The 26,115-nt window shown below is 40.3% G+C and overlaps 1 protein-coding gene across 2 annotated transcripts in view; it reads right to left on the bottom strand.

Annotated features, from left to right (window-relative positions):
• The window catches only part of cntfr (ciliary neurotrophic factor receptor), a 254,053-nt gene that overhangs the window by 219,052 nt on the left and 8,886 nt on the right, over positions 1-26,115 (bottom strand). The window lies entirely within an intron of this gene.

Here is a 26,115-nt window from a genome sequence, read left to right as displayed (position 1 = left end):
TTTCATATGTGCAAATCCTCCACGCGGACACTGGTACAGCATAGTTAATCAGGAGGTCAGACAGTCCTGATCTAGGCCGGGCAGACTGTAGGCCAAAGTGATCCAAATCAATATTTTTTGCCATATGTGAACATCTCGTCATTTTGTCAACACCCGTGTCACATGGAATCTGATCTTTTCCGTTCGGATTTGGCCACTTTCATGTGTCCAAATCAATAAAAGTCCAAATTTTTGAAATGCGACCACAGTCCTGGACAATCAGATCGAAATTTATTCAGCTGTGACGTTCACAGTTCTGCTCTAGACTCCGACTCAGCATCCAAACACACCTCTGTACAGAAGTAGCAGCCACCTCCATTTCACTCCTGTACGACAGCGTGCTGCATGTGACATCGTATTATTCTTTTGCACATGTGGGTCACTTTCAGGCTGTGCCCAGTTCACTCTGGAGTCTGATATGGGCCATTATTTATAAAAGAATGTGAACAGTCAACCAAAAAATCTATTTGTGAGATTGAAATATACAGGGGAAGGACAGTAGGAATGTTAGACTGTATACCTGCAGTGTTTGTATTCTCACCTTTATATGCCACAAAGAATAACAAAACACAGTCATAGTCATCTGTAAAAAATAAAAAAAATAAAAGGCCTTATATAACAAGTGAGCCCAGTGTGCACTGAATTACATAATAGTCAATACCCAGTGGGAGCACTCAGGGCCAGTTCAGGGAGTGTTCTTATAGAGCAGCAAAGGTGATGACATAATGTTTTGTCTTACAATATTCCCTAATTACACTGAGTAATAATGGCATGTTATATAATTAAAAGAAGAAAAAAACTGAACGGTCTAGACCTGCTCTACATGAAACGTGCCCTGACATTCTTCTCTTATGATTTGGCGCTATATAATTTTTTTGATTTATTTATTTATTTATTTATTTACAGTCCCCTTGCCAGATGTTATTAGGCATCCTAAAATAAACTGTTCTAATACAATAAATACTTATACAACTGACAAAAGGTAAAAATTACACTGTGTTACAAATCACAATAATCGAGTAACAATAAAATTAATTCATATAAACTTGTTATTGTGGTGTCCGAACAATAATGCTGCGATGATGTGTTGAGAAGAATCCGCTTGACACTGTTCTTGATCATAAAAGTTTATTACATCAAGGAGTTCAGCATCAATTACAAGCTCTGCCGCAGCTTGGAGAGTGACCCGCCGGATGACCACTCTGTCTCTCTGTACATCAAACACAGCTTATATAGGACAAGGTTAGGTATCTGTTGGATACCATATAAGGGTCTGAGTCTGCAAACTAAGGCACCAATCCATATAAGAGCAAAGTTCTATAGGATAAGTGTAGACATCTTGTTGGACACCAGATAAGGGGTCTGAGCCTCCACGTAACCACTGACCTCTGCTCTCCCCTTAAAGGTCACTAATCCTCTATCCAGCTGCTACAGTGCTATGTTAAACTGTTATGCGTCAATGCACATATGTTATACACCACATTATCAGACATGTTAGTGTGGGTGAGAGAGACGTGTGAAAACCTAATTACATGTATCTTATAGGCCGAGCTGTTCTTCCCCCGCAAAAAGCTTTTCATTTTACCATCTAATCACTAATGATGATTCATCTATTTTTGTGAGTTGAGATCTTTACAGCTACCTTAGATTCTGTCTTGTCTGGTTACCTGTGTCCTGACATGGCATCCCCCAGCAAAAACAGAGATCCTAGGTATTGACGACCATACGTGCTGCGGGAGGGTGATTCATCAGAACCAACCCATTCATAGGGAGTTCAAAACTTACGTCCTAGCTTAATGTGTGTGCTATCCAGTTGCTTTTTAAAAAATACTGAGAAATGTATTATTGTAGATTAAACTGACAAACTATCTACAGCTGATGTCATGTTATCCTTTTGTTTTGGTATTATCTAATGTATTGTATGTTTTCCTGCACATGTTCATCTCAGTGTACTCAGTGCAGCTCAGTTTTCCTGCTGTGGACCTCAAGTGTATAGCTTTATAGCTACAAAGAGCATTGCAATTGTTCCTAGTGGTTACAGGATTTACAGATACTTGCCCTAGAATGACCCCGAGAGGGTCAAAATTGCTCAAGGCCTTTCCCCATCACCTGTCCGTCTCACACAAAATACACAAACATATACAGTCTACTTATTCATGCACACTGTAGATATCAAGCTCCATGACAGCGAAAGAATCGACAGCTGTGTTCCACATTGGAAAGACTGACATTTAACTTCATACAAGGCAATCATGTAATTAGAAGAACCTTTAATTTCACACAGAAAAGATGACTTAGGCTATTACTCATTATTTATTCATAATTCCCAAAATGCACCTTTGTTCACAATTCAAATTTGAGTAGAACAGTGTTTAAATCCTACAGGGCAAAATTAGAAATAATATGCCAGGGAGAGGAATTTTGATGTCAGTTCTTAAAACTCAATGTTGGGTTGTTGCTGGGGTTATTTTATAAGAAAACAAGTCAAGATGTCACTGAAGGCTTCCGTAAACCACCAGTATTTGATCCCCACGAGGAATTCACAGGAAGAAGTCACCATAAATGTGTGTGTATAGCAACACTTAACTTAAAATATACCACCAAACATCATCCCTGACTCTGAAAAGAGTTCATTTCATGCCAGCCTTCAGATCAGAAGTAGAATCAGGAAGCTATTCTTATGCTTAGAAAGTCAGGGGAAAATGTAAATGTCTAGGAAGCTGTCATTGCTTGTTACTGGGAAATATTTTACATTTGACCCTGCAACAGACTCTGAAGCTTATTATTGAGTTGTCCTGATAACTGTCTTTCACATGCTGTATTACTTTTGCAATGGCCTGATATACTGGTAAGGGATAAGGGATTTCTACATTAGCTGCATTTTTTAAATTAGTCAGAAAGCTATTCCTTCCTGCAAATCATATGGAGAAAACTAGTTGTCATGTCAAACATGTCAAAATTGATATAAAAAAGGTTTCATCTTAAAAAGCCAAGAGGGTGACAAACACAGAATGGCAAAGAGAGAGAAATAATGAACCCTCAAGCCAGTCAGAAGGACAAAGAGAGGAGAGTGAGACCCCGGGGGGATGTTCAATGAGATACTGACTGCTCTCATCATTGCATCCATCCACCTCGGCAACACGAGATGTAAATGCAGTCAAACTAGAGGGGAGGCATGAATGGGAGGGAAAAAGAGGCAGGGAAATAAGAACATTTTGTTAGTGTTCTCTCCTCTGGCAGATTGATAACAACTGTCTGACTTGGTATGAGATGGGAATGCAAGGGCAGAGGGAGTGAAGGGAGGAGTGATATAAGGTAAATGAATTGATAGGCTTTATTTAATAGATGAAAGAGCGAGTGTGGCTGACAGTTTGACAAAGATGGTCATACTTGGTGGAGATGAAGACAGAGGGGGAAGGGAGTGGTACTGGGAGGGCTTGGAAGGGGCTAAATGCTGTTATGTCTTGAGTGTGGGAGATGGAGCAAGGTGGAGACTGGCCAATTGACAAAGAATGACAAATGTTGATCTGAATGCCAGGAACTAAACACCATAAAAGTTTCATTTGAAGAAGCATTTTACATTCACCTTGCAATTCACAGTTAAATTATATTGTACATGTAAAATACAAATGAAAAATGGATCTAAAGATAAAAACCTAAGGACAAACAGTGAGGAACATAGTTTTGCAAAGCCAGCCAAAACATTTCACTGTGTTCATTGCGGTCTGGCAAGGTAACAAGACATTTGCTACAACAACCTACATTATTGCAATTAATCTTTAAACTAGTGATGCACTGATCCAATGCTGATCAATTCAATTCGATTATGCGCATACAACACGCTGGGAGACCAGAACATTTTGCAAAGGCTGACATGCAAGATGACTGGCAGGCTGATAAAAGTCATCTCTGCTGTTCTGTGACTAAGTAACTAGATAAAGGTGTGGTGAGAAAGGATTACAAAGTGGAAGAGAGGATGTGAGAAACACATTGAGAATGAGTGAGGTGGTCTGGCGAAGTGAATTGTCACCTCGTCTGGACTACGTAGGTCAGTGATAAGGAGAAAACAAGCGATAGAGAAAAAAGTCAGATGCAGGCAAGAAGGGAAAAAGCAGGATAGCAAACGCTGTCAAAGTTGGCCAAAGAGAGAGATTGATTGCAAGGCCAAGTGGATGGATACCAAGAAAGATCAAAAGCACGCAAGGGAGAAAAAGGGAGGGATGAAGGGAGAACTGAGGATCAAAACAGGACTAAAAAGGGACTAAACTGGCTATCAAAAGGAGATGGGGCAAATCGAGGGGTAGAGACAGGGAGGGAGGGCAGAGGCTGAGGGAAAATGATGGGAAATTGACATGAAAATGAGGGGACGCTTGGGGAAAAGCCGGCGCGCTGTGACACCTGAGGTTTGTGAGGGTTTATGGCAGGTTGGCTCAGCACGATAAGATAACTGCCGCCTTATCTGTGGCCGTCAGACGGCTAACACACACATACATGTAAACTGACACACATGCCGCTCACACATGTACCGTTTCCTTTGACCAGTGGAAAGCAGACATGGACAAAAACAGTACTGGGGGATTGACAGACTGGTTTGGGGCTATGACTGGAACTAATTCATATGTCTGTGCATGTGTATTTTGTGCTTAAATCTGTATGTGGTTTTGTGTGTATAGTGTACATGTGATAAGGGACAGGAATTATACTTCTCTTTAAAGCTTGGTTTGTATACTAGGTTGGTTAAAATGATACTTGTTTATGCATTCATGTGAGTATGTATTCTTGCACTGCATGTGTGCAAACGGCGGTTTCTCTGTGTCTCTAGGTATGTGAAAGATGTCATGTCAGTGGACATCAATCGATGTGTTGGTTTTGTTTGCTACCTACTGCAAAGTCTTGGCCCAGGTTATACACTGTCTCTCATAGTGGCTTGTATGTAAATAATGTTGCAGTACTGGGAGGCAGGCAGAGCTGTACAAACCATTGTGGGATAAAAGAAAGAAAGCTGGTGACGGAATTTAGGCTTTTTGTAATGTGTGACAGTTTTGAGGTAGTCACTATTATGTACTGTTTTTAAAAGAAAGCGTATGGACATAACTGAGACACACTAACAAGGCAAACTACAAAATTCAACTAAATTGAACAAACTTTATGATTTTGTGCTGCAAAGTAAGCAAATTATATAAATCAGAGGCAAAAGAGGAAAGAAACATCAAGTATTCAATTTTGTCCTGCCGCAGTTTTATGACCAGCTACAGCTTTGGACACTGGTTACTGTGAAGAGGTGATTTTCAAAGTGCTGTTAAAGCTAGGGTAGGTAACATTAGAGAAACCAGCTAGAGAGAAATAAATGGTTGTGAAGACTTGAATTTTGATGGACAAAACTATAAAGATGTGCGTAACTACTGCACGCACAAATAGACCCATATAAAATCATATTTCCTTACACCCAGTGTCTTCACACGCCTTTACAAAACATACCACAGGCACACACTGACCATGGGGACATACGAATACTGTAACCCTTAAGGGGATCGTTGCTATTTAGATCCATGTTATAAAATAAATCAACATCATGATCTACCATCATTACTTTGGCAGGGTGTCAGGGACAGAGATTGGATTTTTATAACCTGGTTGCTTTGACGTGAAGGCTGTGAGAGCCAGTCTAACGATTCACCGGTCATCTACAGCCATAAATGTTAATTAACAGCTTTAGCTGCTGGACATTCATTTCCTGCTATAGCAGAGAGGGAGGGCTCATAAAAATAGGGTGCACGTGGGGTATGTCACGTGTGTGTGTGTGTGTGTGTGTGTGTGTGTGTGTGTGTGTGAGTGAGATTATAACTGTGTATATGTCCTCGTGTGTCTGTGAGAGTGCGTGAGTGTCGTTCGTGTGTGTGTAGCATCATGTGTGACAATGTGTGAATGTCTGCGTGTTCCAAGGACACCGGTGATGAAAACTGTCCCAAAGGCTCCTCTGTCCTTTTCTAATACAGCTATAAGCTGTCAGCCCAAACTATAACTACCTAGTCACACCATGACAACATAATAAAGCTATATAGGGGGAAAGTCAGGTAAAAGTCACGCCATGGCCACATATCAGTGTCCTACACGTACTACGTCAGGAGAGAGTTACACTGTGACATCACAAAGAGCAGTAAAGGACGTATATAAGGTGAAAATGACAACAGGGAATCGCGTTACAGCTATGTTTGTACACTGAATATCACTAGATTTTTTTTTTAGCTGTTTGGACTTTTTGGACCATTATTTTCTAACATTTTATGCAGTAACAGGGATCTACTCTAACCTTTTTCCCAAGGAGCACATGCTCCTAAATGTTTTCATTTAGGAGAACACAAATTGGGGGGTGGGGGTCGCGTGCAGTCGATATTGACTACCAGCTATATACAGCGTGCTAGCATCAAAAACCCAGGTGTTTGTTTTCTAACATTAACTTAGCTCTCCTTATTAGCTAGGCTCCTTGCATGCTTGCTAATAACTTTTTTAAGCTGGGACTCTGACATTGACAGCGTGCAGCTGTGTTCATGAGGGAGAGGGAGAGAGCGAGAGAGAGAAAGGGACGAGTGAGAGGATGTGCTGCGCAAAGACGCTACAGTGCTGTGCAATCAAATACAATTTTAAATAGGCCTAGTAAAAAATATCGAAAATCAATCTGTGGCGGTCAGCCTTGATATTGTCGCCACAGTAAATGAAGGTATGGGAAACACAAAGCATATTTATACTATGTGTTTGCTCCTTCTCCTTGTGTTCAACTCTGGTATGAAACCATTGAAGGAGAAACTAGTTTTAATGAGTGTATTAGTGTAATATTATAAATTTAGATAAAAAGTTCTATTTTAATCTAATAGTATAACTTTAGTATGTTAATATATAAATTATTTAATTTAACTATGTGCAGGCTATTGTCATTTTATGTTATAGTATACTATACAGCCAACCACTAGTATAAAATTAAAAAAGAGCAGTTTCATGTTTTCAGTCATTAAATGCAAAAAAATGGCTGACTTTCTTAATTTGTTAATTTTCTTAATTTCTTAATGCTGCAATCTCATCAATAATTACAACCATTCATGCAGGAGGAGTTCAACATTTGAAAGTTTACTGTAGCATGTCAAACTTTTTTAATGTCCCACCCAATCCTGGCTGTGATTGGTCACTTGACGAAAAGTTTATCAGTTTATGAAAAGTTGAACACGTTTCAACAGAAGGCACCTGATATAGCTTATAGCCAGCTAGCTAAACCCACAACTTTCTGATCTACTCCCTACCGTCTTCTGTCTCACCGCTCCAGCTGCTGACATCTCTGTCTTTGTTTTGTAACGAGCTGCTCAAGCGGCCACCGAGCGACCCGGCCACCGGGATCTCTTGGTGCTAGCTGGCTTTTTTCCTACCAGAGTTTCAACAACTCTCATTTGATTGACACCAGCAATGCGTCTCATCCTTGACGTTTTGAATGATTTAAGGCGTAGCGCAGCGCTGCAGGCAGGATGGAGGGGATTATTGTAGGTTGTAGTTACGGTAGTCACTCGCATATTGTGCTTGTAAATCGTTTTTCCGGTTTGCACGTATCAATTTTTAGGGGCATATGTGATAAAAATGGTCGCACTGTAGAGTCTTGAGTAAGCAATTAATCAGAAAAATAATCAACTAATAAATTAAGAAATAAGTGTATAAACATTATACATACATGACTTCAGACGTAGGGCTGAAAGAATGACATGTTTAATTAGCCAATAGACTGTTCTTTTTATCAATTAATCATTTTTTTCTCAAGCTCAAACGCCAAATCTTCTCTGGTTTTTGTGCTATTCTGTTTTAAATCATTATAATCTAAATATTGTTAATAACTTTGTAACAATTAGAATTGAGTCATTTTTAGGGCAAAGCCACTGTGGCTTCAAAACAGTCTGCAATCAACAGTTGGGAGTCATTGTGAACAACATCCATGCAACTATTAAGCATTTGAGCATGAAATCATAGGAGCCGTCACAAAAATGATCAATTCGCTACCAGCTTCAGTTGGTCAACTGCACTAATTTAGTAGGAGAAGACCATGGGAATTAGTTAGCTGTTAATGTTTACTGTTAACGTTACATTCATGGTGTTGCTTATTTCTTATATAGTGTATTAGTGGTGTGGGTTTCCTTTATATGGTATCCGTTATACTCAGTCTCCATCACTGGTAGGTGATACTTCTGCGCATCAGGCTCAAAACCACCAGGCCAAAGGAGCCTGGATAATGGCCGGAGCTGGCCTCAACTGGCACCATGTTGTAACACACAAAAAATGAAGGCATTATACTGTTAATGTTTCCACTAGTTTGTTAATGTTTTCTGCTAGTGTAATTTTTATTCAACTGTATTCTTACTAGTCCTGGCTGGCTAATTAATGAAGATGAAAACCAAACGATGAACTGTGTACCAGTGTTAGCCCTGGCAGTGGAAAACAGAGCTAATGGAGACAAGCCATAACTCTCTGTTTCCATCTCACTGTCAACGCCTCCCATCCTCCTCTCCCTTCTCCCCCATGCCCCATCTATCAATCCATTTATCCATTCTGCCTCATCATCCCGCTCTCTCTCTCTCTCTCCCCCCCCCTCTCTTTCTCCTCTTATCTATCCATTTATCCACCACCATTTCAGGCCGTTGTACTATTCTGACCATGAAGATGTTTTACAGGTCACCCCACCTCCCATCCTCCTCTTCAACCCCCCCTTCCCCAAACAGATAGGGAGAAAAGCCCCCATGTTGGAGTCACGGTTCACTGGTTTCTAATTATGTGTTCACTGTAGGAGCCTGGTCAGAATATTTCATTTAGACCCATGAGAGAGAGATAAGAGAGACAGGAGGGAATGAAGAAGGGAGGAAAAGACAGAGAGGCAAGAAAGAGAGGATGAAGAGAAGCAACACACACCTTACAGTATACATGAATGCAGTTCATTTACTGTCTATATTGTCCAGGAATGACAACAGACAGCAGTAAGACTAAGAAAGAGCAGAAAAGAAAATGTGATTTTCTTTTCTTGATTTGTTTACATTTATAGTCTTAATATGTGTTCACAACACATATGGTTTGCAATTAGTTATTAGCTATAATTGGAGGTTTACGTTAAATTTCATCAGTTATGATTTGGATTTTACCTGAGGTAACCGTAACAGTGCACTTGCGCTACCTTGAGGGGATGTATCACCAGACCGTAACTTATCAAAAACAACACATTTGTGTACTTTTATGTCATGCGCTGCTCATCAACTTTATCCTGCACATGTAAACATCTCCTCCTGACAAATTGACTACTCGCAGGGCTAGTTGGTGAAGCATTGGTGCTGTTTAGCTAACTGCTAACATATTAAACAGCTGGGAACATGCTAGTAACTCAAAATAATTCCCCAAGTGATTTCCTCTGCACTGGGCCATTTACTTACTGTTTACTTTACCGTTCTCTGGATCATACATCATTTCATTAATTATAGACATTCAGTGAGGAGGGGGAAAAGCTCCATGAGCAAACAAGCTCGCTAACTGATTCGAGCTGTCAGTCAACAAGCTTCTTAGCTTGGTATCTAATGAGCTTCTCTCATAATTATCTGCAAACCATTCCTCTGTGGAGCAGTTTACACACACAGTATATACAGACAGGGTTAAATATAAGTGGAAGGTGCAACACAGCTAATAAGCTAAGACAACTTCCTCCATCTTGAACTCCCTGGTTCACTCAAAGGTCAGCACTGTTAAGATGGCTTGCTATTGGTGAGTGGAACAAATTTCCAGGTCAACGTTAAACTAAATTGAACAGGACAAGAAAGATTTGTGGGGATTAATTAATAGGCTGTTTAAAACTCTTGAGATGATGGACCAAAACAGCCCGGAGGAATCTTGATGTACTTTCACATCCATCTCCAACATTTAACCAACCCACAAACTTGTGTACAAAGGCTTGCCCAAACCCAAACAAACAGCTTTTTTATCACACGATGTGTAAAATGTCTCCAGACTTTGCTTTTTGGTAATTAAACAACAATTAGGAGGATTGAACATGTAAGTACAGTTAAATGTGCCACACACATACACAAGTTGCCCCCTCTCAATGATCTTAAATGACTGGTATCATTATGTTGGTGTGCGGTTGCCAGCTGTAATATTTCCTGTGGTCATTAGACCATCTGGTGTCCTGACTCCTCTCATATCTCTCTCTGTCTCCCTCTTCTTTCTTTGCCTGTCTGCCTTCTTGTGCTGCTCAGCCCAAGTCTATTGCTCAATGTATTTATTTCAGTGTTTCTCCATCTTTCCCTTTCTTCATATCTCTTTTATCCCCAGTTTGTTTTTCTCTGTGCTCCTTTTATATACATTGTATATGTATATTTCACTCACTCTCATCCTCATGCAGCCTCTCACAGCTTGTTGCCCCTGGCCACTTCATCCATCTCTCTGTAATAGAAACCCTTTGATGTATGCAGCCATTTAGGTCCAATATGTAAATTGGATAGATTTGGAGCCTCCTTTATGTAGGGGTCAACATCCCTTTGAATTAAAGCTTCTTCAGTGCTGTAATAACATTGGTATTGGTGAATAAAAAGTAACACATAGTTTCATCCAAATACTCAGGATTTTAAAAAAGACGCCCTCACATTTAATCATTTTTATCTGATAAATGCTTTGTAGATAAGGCAAGAGGAAAAAATGTCTAAAAAGTGATTGCTTCTGTTTTTTTTAAGCTTATAGAAACATTTGCAGCTGTAATAATTTGTCAGTTTGTTGAGTTTGCTCTTACTTTGTGAGACTGACGTTTACTCTTCAGTGCAATCACAAAAGATATGGCTATGTTTGTTATTCCTTTATCTGCTATCCTCAGGTCTCTCTTGCAAAAGAGGTCTTGAACTCAATGAGATTACATGATTATATATATATATAGACTTCCACAGACTTGGCAAGAAGCTCTGAAGCTGTTCTGGAGGCTTGTGGTGGCCTGACTCCTTTTACTTCATGTTGGTTTTTCTTTGCCTGGTGAAGTGACTTCTGTTGCATTTTCATTGGCCTATACTTCACATTGTCAGAGCTAAGGCAAGCCGTCACAATAACACTGCATGTAATGGTTCCCTCAATTTAATCATCCCAGTGAGATGTTGTAATGGGAGCAGTCCCATTTAATGTACAGCCCCATGATTAACTGAGGTCTAAATTCACTCAAGTGCAAACACCTATTTAAAGACAAAATCAGATGACTTTTGCTTAGTTAGTCAGAGGGTCCAAGTCCATATACAATGCAAACTTACATAAACACACCATCTCACAGAAATAGGTGTGCAGAAGGTGTGTGCTCTGTCTCAAGCCCCGAATCTCCCTCCATGTGTTTCTGATGATCAATAAACTCTCAATATGTTTCACTCCTATCCAGTAAAACTCTGTGCATGGCAATTTAAAAGCTCAATTTGCCAAACATTATTTGTACAAGCAACAATGCACACATGTCAGTTAGAGTCCAGTAAAACACTTCATTCTAAAAAGGTACGTCCTACAAAGTCTAAGTTATTACAGTAAAAACGTAATTTCCAGCACTGAAATTTCACTACATGCACCACAAAAATCAATACAATACAATGTAACAAGCCTACCTTGCTTGAGACCAACCATCTCTCCCCTGATTAGTTTTTCACTTTTTTCTCTGCTCGCCTGTCTACCTGTGTCCCGTCGCATGTGTGAAACGAAAACCTGATTGCCTCATTTCGTCCTGCTGATGGCCGCTCGCCTCCTCCGCTCCTTGCATTTTTAATGACTGGAATTTCTTTGAAGTGCACGTGTGGCAATATAATAATCTATAACAAATTTCAAAATGAAATATCATTGCTTTTGTAAAGGGACAGAGGATTTGTTAGATAAATGATTTTGAGAAATGAGGAAAGATGTGAGTATTTTCTTTGAGGTTAAAGTCAGTGCCACATTTATTTTTTCTCCAGGGGCAGAGTGTGATCTGTTTTGATCTGTCTGCAGACTGCTGGACTTCACAGGCTACCTAAATGTAACATAATGTAAATTTTATTTGATAGCAAGACTGCTGTCATTGAATTTGCACATTTTCATGTCCTATTTTGTTATTGACTAACTTTCTTCTCTTGATCCAACTGATAATCAATCCCAAGAGCCCTTATGACTGCTATTGTGCGAAAAGTACAAAAAGCTCAAGCTCAATAAGTCAAAATAACTATAATAAAACAGCTTTCCAAGAGAGGGAGCTTTCACAATTTAGACCCTTCACTATCACAGCTTTCCTCCAAAGAAACAGCAGATTGCTCAGGTTCTTATATATAGCGGGAGGAAAAAGAGATTGCACCATTACCATAGAAAAACCCTATATGTTTAAGTCTTTGCAACACTCAACAGAGAGGGCATTTGTTCAAATGTGGACGGGAAAATTGTTCTTGCCTTTTGCTTTTATCTGTAAAATCTATAGCAGACAAAAGGTGGTGTAATCTCCATCCACTGTCCATTCACCTCCGAGACAGCGATAAGAATGATGTCTGTCTGCTTCCGTCATGCTTTTTTATTTCCTTTTTCACTAAGTGGGCCAAGGACTAGGCAGGCTATACGTTTTTGTTACTTAAAAAGGCAACAAGCAGCAGATACAATATGTAAAAAAAAAAAGGAAACAAAAAAAACCAAATCCATTACACTTCACATTCAAACTGCAAAAGGCTATTTATACTCCAGTACAATAAATAGTTTCTGTGAAATGAAATCTCCAATGGTTTAGTCATGCCACACTTTTCAAAAGCTACTTGTTTGGCAGCGTCCCACGTGTTCATGGGGTTTAAAGGCACTGACACGAGGCCAAGGTGGCTGAGGTGTTTTGAAAGGGTTTCAGCAAATGAGAAGCTATTTCTCAGCAGGGGTTGGTGTAATTATTCAATTTGTGTGGCTACATGAATAATACATAATCAAAATTTACTTGAGCCAAAGGCTTCTAACTCACTTGAACTAAACATACATAGGGATGGGGATCGAGACCCAGTTCCAAAAGGACCCAGTTCCAAAATTTCTCAAAACCCGAAAATCAATAAGGTTCAAGCTTATCAATACTGCTATCAAGACTTGCAGGCTATGATGTAATGTTATGTCTTGAGCATGTAATCGATAAGAAAATCATCAGGGTGCAGTCTCTGCTTGCTGTCGGCTCCTACACACACACACACACACACACACACACACCGGCAGCAGAGTGAGAGGCTGCGTCGTCGCGGTGTAATATGGTGAGGGTTAAGTTAGCTCCAAACTACTGTAACGTTAGTTGATGACAGCTACGCTCGTTACTGTAAGTACGTGCGATAAACCTTCGCAAGTAAAAAGACAATACTTTATCAATACACCTGTCTGTAAGGTAACGTTAAACATGTAGAAAAGGTTAATTTAATCATCTCTGTCCTCAGTATCTCATCCTGTATGTTTTATACAAGCACAGCTAACGCTAGCTTGGCATTAGCCAAATGTTAAAAACAAGCTAGATAGAAAGCTGTCTGTCTGGAGCACAGACTGGTCTGTAGTCTTAAAAAACTCAGCTGCTGGCTGAGACAAACCAGCCGCTCCTCCTTCTACCTGGTAACGTTACCTGCAGCCAGCGAGAGAGGGGGAGGGACTGATACAGACTGATGTTCTTTCTAAACGTCACTCACTACTTGTGATGTCAGATAAAGTTATTGAGTTACTTTGCTGTTGTAAAATTAATGTTGCTGCTCTAGAGGCCTACCTCATGTCCGTTGGGTCTGGTCTTACCAAATAACCATCACTAAATAATAGTAAAGTATCGATAGTGGTATCGATAAAGAATCGGATCGTTAAGCAGTCTCAAGGGTATCAGTATCAATAAAAATTAACAATCCTCATCCCTAAACATACACATCATCTGCACTTGGAAGCATATTTACAGTGCCACATATTTAGGGTATTAGATATATATTCCAACTCTTCACCTCCAAGACATGAATATCCAGTCCAGACTGCCTTCTCTTCCTCTTAGAAAAAGGCGGCCTCCACTCTCCATAATAAAACTGTCAGTGCCTCATAGCGGAGAGTGCACTGCTTTTAAAGGGAATAAGAGGATATGATTTGATTGGCCATGATTGATGCCAGCCAGCTCACACACCCACTGATAATGTATTCCTCCTAAACACAATCTGCTTCCATGTGTGCCACAGGTGTGTTCTCTTCCTTAAATAATAAAAACGACTCCCTACGCCTCGCATGTAGGTTTTTGTCTAATGAGATTAGGAGGATTGCTCGGAGTCAAGGAACATGAAGTAAGTCTAGAGTATAGTCCATTATGTCCTTGAAAACCCATTTAAAACCAACTTTACATATTGCATCACTGCTCCAAAACGGCACAGTGCCACAACCGTCTAAATCCATGTTAATTTAGGCAAGCAGAAAGCAAGCAAGTAGAGGCATTTGCATTTCAAATGAGAAAGACTCGACCACTAAATTACTACATGTCGGGTTTTCTACCTTGAGAAGCCGTGACGCTAAATCCAGTTTAGAAGTTCACACTGCAAGAACATCTTGGGGTACAATGTAAGCACAATCTGTCTATGCTGCTGCAGGCGGGGACTACAGAGCTGGTGTGTGTTTCTAAGTTAATGTGTGTGCTGTACTGTGGGAATCGTATTCCTAATGGGAGTGTCACAGCCCCGTGAGAATCCCTTATGCCTGTCTTTTGAACATAAAGCCTCCGAAAAGCCTCTTGCACATGAAAAATGATTGGAAGCGCTAAGTCAAGCACAGCCCCAAGCACAAAGTGGGAATCATTGTCAGAAAAAATTGTGTTTTTATTCCAATAAAATTCATAATCCTCCCCAACTGAGGTTATCTGTAGTGTGTGTGTGTGTGTGTGTGTGTGTGTGTATACGTTATATTTAAACAACGCTATCGTGTACTGTACATCAAAAGGAAATTGCTAGAGCCTTGGGTGCATTAACAGTCTATTATGAACAATGTCAACCACGTCACGCCACGTTTTTTGTTAAACTGTTGATTTCAAAAGGTCTTACCAATTTTGCAATTTTGACCCATTTCTTCCGGGGTAGCTTTTCTTTTTCCTATTCTTTTTTGCCATTGCTTGTCACACAAATTCTCTTAAAATAGCAGTGCTGATCCAAGATAGGCTTATCTCATAGTGACGCTACTTTAGTCGTGTTGTGACCAGGGATGTTGAATCAGTTTATACTGTTCAGATCCTAATGCATTCCAGGCAATGGAGATGGACATGACTGTCAGAGAAGCGGTGATGTGGTGATCATTTGAAGACTTGGAATTCATGCTCAGTCAATTAAATTGCCCACCATAAGCTTCACTCGCAGCCATTTATCAGTGAAATGAAGTCGCAGCAGAAGCCACTCATGACTCAGCAGAATTCTTACATCTCAGTGATGTGTTTCTATTCTTTGGTATTAAGACTGCAGCACTGAAGATTTTGGATTATTTTAAACTAATTAACACCCCTGCAGCCAGTCAGGACGGAGTGCATGCAGAGGCTACGGTGCTATTTAGGAATCAACCCTGAGAGGATATTCTTCACTGTGAATGTGCTAGTGATGCAAGCAGGTGAAGTCATGTACCAACTGCATCATCACACTATTAACAATAACAGGTACCCAACTCTTGTCTACCAATGTATTGTTTTGTTTAGTTTGGTATATTATTTTATATTGTATTATATAATATTACCCTGTTAACCTGGTACCTCATTACAGTAAATTCTAAATGCTTGTCCTATCTTAAGTTTCAAAGACTATCTCCTCTCAGACCTCATACCTTAAGAAATCCTGACTAGAGCTGGAAACTCGATTCTTCAATCAGCACTCGTCCTGTCATGCCTTGACAACGGCTGTCTCACTTCACTTGTCACTGGCTAGCTAGATTGCTATAACAGAAAAGACAAGCAGATGTTAGCTTTAGAGAGTCAGAGGCATTAATCGTGTCGGTGGAGGAGAGGAAACCCCACTGTTTTGGGGAGTTTTCTTCCAAATTATGGGCCCAGGACAGAGGTTTCAACAGACGTAGCACGTCAATCAAATTCAAATTTAATCGTCTTGGCTCTCAATATACACCCATTAATACATGGTCCAAGAAATTTAAAGCGGTATCTAAAATTTTAAGTGGGATAATTTGATATAAAAATCCACCATCTAACCATAGCCATACGTCCCAACACATTCACACACAGATACATGCAGCATATGCTGTGTAACTACCATCTAAAACAGGCTCTCCAGTCCTAACAACTCAATTTTCCGATTATTATAACATAATCGTGGCAGTTAATAGGCATTCTCATATTTCATTTTGGGTTTTTTTGAAAAAAATGCTAGTTTGAGGCCATATTACTTCTAAGTAGGCAATTAAAACAAATTGCTTCTAGTAATGGAGAAATATGGCCACTTATGATAAGTTCCATATGGACTTTTTTCCTACATTTCTGTCTTTTTAGCTGCCAGTCAATGGATTTATGCAATAGTGGACGGTCGTGAATTATACCAGACACACGCACACACACACACGCACACACACACATTTAAATGGAAATACCAGTGCGATACACTCATACCAATGCACAGAGCCATGTATTCTATAGTATAACACACACACTAACACACACATAAAGGCAACATTAATGCAGAAATGTGCATGTGCGCACACACACACACACACACACACAAGCAGACAGATGTGGTATCACATCCACACATTCACAACTCGTCAAGTCGAGCATAACCGAAGGGCTTCAATATGGATTTCACACTTGAGCTAAACCTCCTTAACTTTCCTCAACAATATGGACGCCTCAAGCCATGTCAGTTCCCCCACTGCCACTACAAACATTCACTTATTCTTCACAGACAAGATTCTCCCCCCGGTTTAAAACCTCATTTTGGCACATTGTTTATGGAGGAAGGTCTGGAGAATAATTTAGTGTCATTATGTGGTATCAGGCATTTGCTTTAAAGGATTCAGACAGGATATGACATGACATATTTGCAGAAACTGCCTTCAGACCCACATGTTGTAAGTATGGACAGACAGTGGCAACTGGTCTTTTGTTTGTAGAAGCAATTTACATTTCAACAGCAGTAGCATTGTAAACCTGACTTTGCCTAATAAAAAATAAACAAATACGCAAAGTGCATCTTATATGTACTATATGCAATAAAAAGAGACAAAGCTGTGATACTGTAGCATGATTTTCTATCACAAACTGGTTCTAGTTTTTAATAAAGACAATGATAAAAGCCATACAACTCAAAGAAAGCAAGCCAAAATTCTTACTTGTTTGAAAACTCCATTAACAGTATATCTTCCCCAACTAGAGGATGAAACATTGTTGGCTTACATGTTGCTCTTTCTTTCACTTGTCCTTTCCTTCTTTTTTAGCCTCTCATAACCACGCAAGCAATACGATACTTCCCAGACTGTAAGAGACAGAATATGTGGGACCGTATAATGCCCATGACCAATAATGCATCAGGAATGTGTTGTGAGGAAATCGAGGAATTTGTCATGGGGAGGGAAAACTGAACGTGTGGCAGGAAATTGACCGACTGTTCTACATGCCTTCACAGTGAAATCTAATCCACTGCTCACACATGCACGCGCGTACATATCCAGGCATACCCATTCTGTTTCTCAGAAACACGTACAGAAGTAAGCGTGCAAGCACTGTCACACATATGCAGTGCCTCGATGCCATACGTTCTTTTAACACAACACTTGTCCTCTTAATGATGGATTTACTATGCATTTTCAATTATCTTGTGCAGTGCTAGGTCACTTGACTGCCTTGCAGCCAGAATTTAAGATCACAAGAAGAGAAAACTGTGTCGTTACAGCTGAAACACATACACAGGCGGAGGCGTCTCATCAAATAAACAAACAAACATAATGTTACTAAAATTGGGGTTGGTGAGACTCTGGTTCTGGTTGTGCCTGTCAGCTATGGCATCAATGCAGGTGGCTGTTGTGAGCGTTCATAGAGCCACAGATGGAGCATGTAAAGGTTGCGTCTGGAGGGAGAGATGGCAGAAGGCTAGCATGACTGCCGCCTCTGGGTTCTCTGCTGATGGGTCCATTGGTTTTCAAATGTGGCTTCTCCAGAAAAACATAATGAACACAGCAGTGGCAGAAATCACCTGAAGGTTGTTGGAGATAATGAATTTTGTATGTAGTGAAATTTAACACTGTTGTGGAGTCACTGTATTACTGTTTGTCAAGCACTTTATGTTGCCAATGTGCCCAAAATGTGCTATATCAGTACGATTTGACAGATTTTTTATTTTTAAAAAGGATAAAATGCTGTGCTGAAAATAGCGGGGAGAGATGCAATCAACAATCTGTGAAGGAGCCAAAAAAAGCACAAGGAGTTTTATAAAAAAAAAAAAAGCAACAACAACAACAACAAGATGGTAAGCTCTGACAAAACTGCACCCAATTACAGGAATGAAATTTCAACAGTAACAAGATGGCAGAAAGTAGTTGGATGATAGCACTGAGGATGAAATGACAAGAGAAATAAAAATAAATTAAAGTAAGTGTCCCTAATGAGTGGGATCGCAGAGAAACAGATGGTGTGTTCAGCTGGTGTTTGGACCAGGGTTTATATCCACCAGGCATCAATTTGTTGGCCGTAGAACTGTGGCGCTTCAAGCAGCCAGTTTAAATGCTCTGTCCGGTTTTGTGTTTGCCAGGGTTGTTTCCATATTGATGACGCTGGGTTTGCCGCAGGACTTCGATGTAAGGGACCTGCTCCTCCAAGGTGACCTTTTTAAAAGGTGATTTGATTTGGACCCTATGAATGTAAAAGCATTCCAATTTTCAAACGTTGATATAATATTTAATTTAAGCAAACACGGTATGCAAAAGGCTCCTGTCATGTGTGTAAAAACGCTGGAAAGATGTAGGCAACGCACATACAAGCACACAAATACACAGTCTAACCAAACATATGGATGCAATTAAAGAAAAGCACAGACGTGCACGCTCAAATGCTGAAGTGTGTGAGCGTGTTTTACTTTTTAATCCTTCCTGATAAGGGACTATTTAGAACTCTGCCTCCAAGTCTAAGATAGGTGAGTGGTATCTCTCTCTCAGTCAGTCACGTTCTACCTGGGGGAAGATTATGGGAAAAGACAAATGACATCTTAACTCTGACAGGCTAGTGGGTGTCTGCCTCTGTGTGTAGGTGACACAACGTGTACCATGTGTGTCAGTTTGTCAGTATGTGTCATTGTATGTGACACCACTGTTTATGCACTTGTCTGTTGCACCTCACGTGACAAACTGTAAGCGTTTACACTGATTTTTGCAAACTGACTACGTGTGGATATTTAAAATGTTCATTTAGTCCATGCCGGCGCATGTATTTGTGTGCGTGTGTGCGTGTTTGTGTGACAGCGTGACTGTTGACTGTGTGTTATTAATACGTCTCCTTAGCCACAGGTGCAGAGAGATGCTGACACTGCTTACAGAGAGACACAGTGCAAGACAATGAGTTTTTTTATCCATCTCTATCTAGATCTCACACCCCACACACACACACACACACACACACACACACACACACACAGGAACTCAGACAGACAAACAACACTGGTACAGAGACAAACATGACCGCAAAAAGACAAATAAACATGCAAGCACACACACACACACACACACATCTGGGAGGAGTTTGGGATCTTAGGCACCTCGCCAAGGTAAATAGAGGAAATTGCCAGCCTTGACATTTTTTGGTGTTGAGCGAGGCTTCTCAAGGTGACAGCTTTCACTGGGTGTTAGTGGGAGATGAGGACTGGTGCTGCTTAACAATCAACACACTGTCATTAACTGTCTGTGTGTGAGTGTTGGTGCGTGAGCGCAAAGATGCATGTGTGACAGTCCGGTATGTGTTTATGTGAGTGTTGGCGGTTGTGCTAGACAGGGTAGAACATATGCTGTCTCACGCATGGTTTTCTCCAAAACAGACTAAAACTGTGCAGTGAATGTTTTTATTTGTTCTTAAAAGTGGACTGCAGTGACACGTATAAGTTATTTATTAGACCCAAATTGTTCTTCCATCTCATCCATTTTGGGGGTGGAGGGGGAATACAGCATCAAAAAAAATAATTTATTGGCATCAAACAAAATATTATCAGTCTGTAAATCAAGATTTGACAGTGCGCGGATAAGCGAACAGTAAAGATTCCTCTGCCCACTATCTTCAAAGCTGCACGCTCTCTGCTTTGTATACTTTTGTATTTAAATTGAAAGTGACAGCAGAGTCAAATCCATTTGATTTGGCCTTAAAAGTATGATCCTGTACAGCTCAAGATACCTCTCAAATTTGACCGTGTGTGTCTTTTTGACGCGTGTTATCTAAAGATGATTAGCGCGTGCCCTATCATAAACTCAAGTGCCCAGAATCAGGAGAAAATACAGAAGCATATTTGAAGCTCAGAGCAAAACCCTCTTGTGAATCTGTATTGCGCCTGTCCGGTAGTTCTGTCTTTAATAAACGTCCATATAGTAATGATGTGCATTTCTCTGTAGGTGGGTGAGTAGGTGTGTTATCCACTCTCTCTGCCACTACACCAGTTTATAGAAAATACCTGAATCTCATTTTGTGTCTGTCAATGTATTTTAACAACACAAAGGAACATAAACCGGTTATGTAAATAATCCCCCTCCATTCAGCCCCTGCCTTTTGTGCACTGCAATGGGTCTAGCGTGTACATGTGTGTTGGGAAGTAACGCCACAGACCCGGTGCAAATGATGCCTCTCCGTTCATCTTCACTACATTTTGTGTAAATTTGAATACATTAGGAGAAAAAGAATAACGTGCGTATTTCTGCAAATAGTGAGCAAATAGACACGATAACAATAATGAACACAAATAATTACAGTCTGACAGAAGATATGATTTACGATTGTACTAATGATGATACTAAATTTTAAAACTTATTTTTCAAAAACACGTAAATGTTACATGGAATACATGCTCAAATATCTCCTGCCTAGGACACTGATACAGTAAAATGGACGTAAAATTGGTTAAATTTGGTTACCCCCTCATAACTCAATAGACTGAAACAACCAACCCCATATTCCCTAACAGCATTTAACCCATAGTCGTTCCTCTTTTCAAATTCAGTTGTCAGGTTTAGTCTCTATTAGACTTCTACCTTCCATAACTTTCTGGCCTTCTAAGTTCAAATTTTGTTATTTACTGAAAACTAGAAAGCAATTCCTTTCAACTGATCAAGGCCACTACCCCTAGGTTCAAAGAGTCAAGATTCCTTTTATTGTCATTCAGCAAAATGCAGAAATATGTAAAGCATGAAATTAAGAGCATGGCTCCTTTAAAAACACAGATTAAAAACAGTAATAGTAATACATTGGCATTATGATGGTGGTATTGCTGTTGTAATTTTACTTTAGTTGTATTCAATGCCTTTACTCGTTGGAATATCCTGCTTGAACACTTTAATCAGCATTCAATTATTGTTCTTGATGTGTTGATATTAGCTTGTTTCTAATTTATGGTTGACAGAAAATATTACTAAACTTGACTTATATCAGCATCACAACAATCCTTTTACCCAGGTATCTCTGTTTTGCCTGTCCAGCTAATAGACAGTCACTATTTAAAAACAGCTAATCCCCCAATGGACCTCCATGATGGCGCCAGACGGGGTTGCTAGGCAATTTGTTATACGACTGCAAAGTTTCTATTAGAGGGGCACAGAGGGACCAACAGTTGCATATAATGTATTACAATGGAGTGGGAATATCTACCATCGTGATATTGGATCAGGGTCCCTGTCTCATAATTTTGTTCTGTTTATTTTCTCTCTGCCTCCTGTCTATCGACCTCTTCAAAATCCCCTGACAAGGTCAACCCTGTCCTCCACACACTGTGTGTTTGATTCACCCTAAATTTCCTCTACCCCATTTCCCTTTTTCTTTCTAACTCCCCGCTCTTTCACTCCGCCCCCTGCCTCCCTCCCTCCTCTTTACTCCTCTGCCCTCCCTCTCCCCGCAGTAGCTACCCAATAAAGGATGTTGTTAATATCATTAGGCAGACTTCCTCCGGCCCAGCGCCCGGCCCACTCCCTTTCAGCCATAATCAAGCGTGCACACTAACTATCAAAGGAGACATCGCTAATAAACTACCACAGTGGAGCGGAAAAACACACACATACACTCCTGCAAGGGAAAAACTGTCGGCTAAGTACGGGGAAGTAAATGTGTGTTGGAACTGAGGAGACGGGTGGGGTGGCAGTGCATGGGGGTGGGGGATGATGGTGTGAGTTACCCAGACAACACTAATAAAGTATACTCCAAAGGCTAGCACAGTCTAATGCAAATCAGCCACATAAGTACACTAAATTAATTGGGGTTGAGGGACATGTACACAAGCAGACATGGCTAATAAAGTGTGCTATGAGAAGAGGCAAATACTGTCAGTTTAGGGCGTTTAAATTGGAAGGGCGGGGGGGGGGGGGGGGGCATATTGTCGGCTGAATAGCTTGAAAGTGTTCTCTCCTGACAGCTGAATGCTACAGAGCATATATATCACTAGTTAAACACATTCTAAAGGGAATACATGATGCAACACCACGAGCAAGGAGCACTACATGGAAGGCCAATGATATGAGGCTGATAATAAAGAAGGCCGCACAAAAACGCACAGATCCTCAAGCATGCACAGGAAATTATCTGTATAAATGAAAGAAGGAGATGTCAAGTATTCCCACTTTTCATCCTTTTAATTCTAGAGATGAGATGAGATGGTCACCATATATATTTTATAAATATGTATTTTTTTTTGTTTGTTTGTTTGTTTGTTTGTACAGAGCTTTGGATCCATTCTTTATACAGAGCTTTGGATCCATTCTTTGATCTGACTACAAAATAATATAATTTTAATCAAACAAATGCTCATCATCAGTATCTTTTGAGAGTTGAACTGTAATTCCAATTTATTAAATGTTGTCCTGGCCGTTGTTTTTATTGGATATGACTACTGTCATACAGGTTTTAAATGATTTCCCAAACGTTCCAATGTAAACATGGATGTAAATATGTAAACTTCCCTTTCCTATACAAAGACAGATTTTTATTCAGTGACTTTGATGAGCAAAATGTTATCACAGCCTAGCAAAACAATGGCCAAAACCATGAAAATAAGACCTAAGGTGTAATAAACCAGAAATATCCTTTAATTTTGAAGATGACTCACCAGCTGACCTAATGTGGCTGCTTGGAGTATGAATAAGACTCAAAACAACCATAACGTAGACCACAGAATAACAAAAATACTGTCGGTCGAGTGGATGTTTCTACAAGTCTACAAATCACTAATGAAGGCAATAGTTCCCAAAATCAATGTAGAATGCAACAATGTCAAAAGTATATAACTGCAATAAACTATATGTCAAAATAATGAATATACCACAACTGCACTACAACCGGATTTTAGACACAAATAAGTCAAGCCTCTTCGTGTGCATTTGTCAGTGCTATGTAGCCACTACTGAGCTCCACTGTCATGCTTTATTTATCCCTTTCCCTCTGCACTGTAATGGAAATATAAAAGGGTGCATTGATTAGTGTTTAAGGATCAGGCTTTAATAGATTAAAAGCCCCCCGGCTCTGAGAGGCACTCACTCTCATACACACACACACACACACGCACACACTTGTGCATAAAGGCAAGCTTATATACACACCAACAAGCAAATATATGAGCGGATATGGAAAGAGATGGACGTAAGTGTGTGAAGCTGCTGTCTGTATGTGTGTTACTGCTTGAGCGGACAAAGATGTTGGATGGACATGCAGCTGCGTGCACACGCGCGCGCACACACACACACACACACACACATCTATAGCCAGCAGCAGAGCCCTAAGCTTTCCAACAGCCTGGATATGTTTCATAGCTGAGATAAATGAATTTATCTGATATAAACCCCCCCAAAAAGGATGAAGATATCTGCATTTTATTATCATAAAGGGGGAGCCCTAATGTTGATGGAATACTTTAATGTATTGTTAATAATGTGGCACAATCCCAGAGTTGTGAACATTTTCTTTACAAAGGGGTGGTTTTCAATTAGTTTCTTTAAAAATGATGTAAACATGAAAATAAAAGAGGATGGCCGTGTTTCAGCATCCACTGCATGATGTGCTTTGACAGCAGACCTGAATAAGCTAAACAGCAACGGAAAAACAGTGGCCGTGGGGGCAAAAACAAAAATCCAATTTACAAACCTCTTGCCAGGTTATTTTGGTAAAATATGTTCCAAATTGTGCCAGCAGCTGCGTTTTGCACATTTCCTGTCCTGCGAAGATGATGTGTCATTTGAAAACTGGTTGCATAACATTTCCTGTGTGCAGTGACCACTGTCACGTCTCAACTCCGAGCATCGCCTTGACTCCCAACCTGTCCAGAGTGTCCCCATTTCATTTTATCCAATCTTTGCACCTCTTCCTCTTCTCTGACCTCAATCACTCAAGTGACTATAATGGTGTTGGGCTCCCATGTGCTCACCACCTTCCTTTGTCTCGCACCCATCCTATCTTTCGGTCTTCTCTTACTACACACTGATCACAGTCTTGTCTTTCCTAACCTCTAATTTCCTCCCCTCAACTCCACACCGCCCTCTCCCATATTTGACCACAATCATGTTTGCTGTTAGCCTCTGCCAGGTCTCTCCAGTGCACTCATTGTCTCCTCTCTTCTGCCACCTTCCTTCTAGTCCCAATCATGTCTGATGGTATCCTTCACTAAAACTGTGTTCTGCTCCATAATTGAATCTTCTGTGCTCTTCTACCTTCATTGCTCCCCTCCTCTGACCACAATCACTTTTGTTGTTAGCCTCCTCCTAGCCTCTCAAGTCGTCTTTCAGGTCCTCTTGTCTCTTTTAATCCCTCACTCAAGAAGTCACATGTGTTGTCAGCTGTGCTGAGCCTCTCCACTGTCCTGTCAGGTCTTCAGTGTCTGTTGTGCCTCAGGTGAGAGGGTACTTGCCGGCTGTAAGACTCAACTTTTCCTGAGAGGCAGAAGAAGATGAGAGGCACTTCTACTGACCTCCGTGCCTCTCATCTCCCTCAAGAAGTGACCGGAGCCTTATCTGCTGTTAGCCACACCAGACTTCTCCTTGTCTCACTTCTTCAGCCTACCAGTATGTGGATTTGAAGGGTTCATTAGGCAATGACAACATCATAATTCATGCAGAGTACTTTCTCCATCTCCTTTGTGTAGTCCATATTGATACTTCCCATCTCCAACATACACATTTGGGTATAACTGTGTTATAAAGTCTTTCCTAGTTAAAAATCCTTTTCTACCCTGGCAGTAGGTATACACCAATCCGACTTTTTCAGTATCGATGGCAGTACAAATACCTGGGCTTTGGGTATCGGCCAAAGGCAATTACCGATCCGATACCAGTGTAAATTTAATAAGCTGTATTGCAGTAAGTAGTGACATTGCTAGTTTTGGAAATAACTTCAGCATGACCAACGGTAAATGTAAAGAAAAAGTAAAACACTGATTGAGAAATGACCTAAAAACCACAACAAAACAGATCCATGGGCGATTTAACACAAAAATAGAATCTTGAGGATCAAAGCTTATTATTCTGCTGATATTAAATGATTCATGTATACATCAAATTACAAATGTCTCTTCGTTGCAGTCATACAGCCATGCATTTCTTCAAAGGAGCAGGTTATTGCAGGAATAATTCATTTCAGTACAGAGTGTGTAAACTAATGCCGCATCCACGTGCTATCAAAGAGATGAGCAGCTGAGTGGGGAAAAGTCTAGATATTGGTGATTTCTGACATCTACGATAACTGTTACTTGGCAAAAAGAACTACAGAGAAAAATGGGGGAAAGACACAACAGCTGGCAGTTGCATCAAAGTGAAATCCAATAATAACATTAATTCACTAAATTTAGCCAATTTAAAAGGTGTTGTACACTGTATTACTTGTCAAACCTCTACAACAATGCTAGATGATAAAAC

Source organism: Micropterus salmoides, unplaced genomic scaffold (genome assembly GCF_014851395.1).
Source record: "Micropterus salmoides isolate LMB-PRFRI ecotype aquatic unplaced genomic scaffold, ASM1485139v1 Ms_hic_scaffold_20, whole genome shotgun sequence".
NCBI lineage: Eukaryota > Metazoa > Chordata > Actinopteri > Centrarchiformes > Centrarchidae > Micropterus > Micropterus salmoides.
The sequence above is the reverse complement of the archived record's forward strand: the minus strand, read 5'-3'. Positions and strand labels throughout refer to the sequence as shown.